The following is a 1,164-nucleotide window of genomic DNA, read 5'->3' on the forward strand; positions in this document are numbered from 1 at the left end:
TGCGCTACCACGCCCGGCTGATTTTTTGATTTATGTAGAGATAAGGTCTCGCTGCCCAAGCGGATCTCGAACCCGTGGGCTCAGGCAATCCACTCACCTCAGCCTCCCAAAGACGCGGGATTACAGGCTGAGCCACCGAGTCCGGCTTACCTTATTTCTTATGGTATGGACACTTAGGGTTCTGAGCAGGAATTGGTTGCCAGTTCCAATTTCCAGAAGGGTGTCTCCTGCATTTTCTAAGATTCACATAGGTTGAGGTTTTATGTTTAGGTCATTGATCCATTAAGAGTCAATATTTGTGTATTGTGATAGGTAGGGGTCCTGTTTCTGAGCACAACTTACTGAATAAGTTCTCCTCTTCCCAGTGGTTGTAGTTGGAGGATTTGTCAAAGATGAGTTGTTGAGAAATTGAGGGTCTGCTTCTGGACTCTCTATCCTGTCCCACTGGTCTATATGCCTGTTCTTGTACCAACACCAGGTTGTTTTGATTACTGTAGCCTTACAGTAAAATTTGCAGTCTGGAAGTGTGATACCTTTGGTTTTGTTTTGTTTCTTTTGCTAAGGATTGTTTTGGCTATTTGTGGTCACTTATGTTTCCATATGAATTTCTGTATTGTCATTTCCAGGTCTGAGAAGAATAATGTTGTAAGTTAATGGGTATTACGTTGAATCTGTAGATTGCCTTTGGTAGGATGGACATTTTAACAATATTGATTCTTCCCATACATGAGCAAAGAATATTTTTCCATTTGTTTATGTCTTCTTGAATTTCTTTGAGCAGTGTTTTGGAGTTCTCATTGTAAAGATCTTTCACTTCTCTGGTTAGGAAGATGCCGAGGTATTTCAATTTTTTGTGGCTATTGTGAATGGGATTGTGTTTTTTATTTGGTTCTCTGCTTGCTTGCACATTAATTTTGTGCCTTGAGATTTTGTCAAAGTCCTTTATCAGTGCAAGCAGGTTTTTGACAGAGTCTTTTGGATTTTTGAGGTATAGGATCATATCATCAGCAAAGAGGGACAACTTCAGTTTCTCTTTTCCTTTTTGAATACCCTTGATTTCCTTCTCTTGTCTAATTGCCCTAGCTAGGACTTCCAACACAATGTTGAACAAGAGGGGTGAGAGTGGTCAGCCTTGTCTTGTTCCAGTTTTCAGGGGAAATGTTT

Source organism: Carlito syrichta, unplaced genomic scaffold (assembly GCF_000164805.1).
Source record: "Carlito syrichta isolate Samal-C Ts95f unplaced genomic scaffold, Tarsius_syrichta-2.0.1 Scaffold314006, whole genome shotgun sequence".
NCBI classification, from domain to species: Eukaryota; Metazoa; Chordata; class Mammalia; order Primates; family Tarsiidae; genus Carlito; species Carlito syrichta.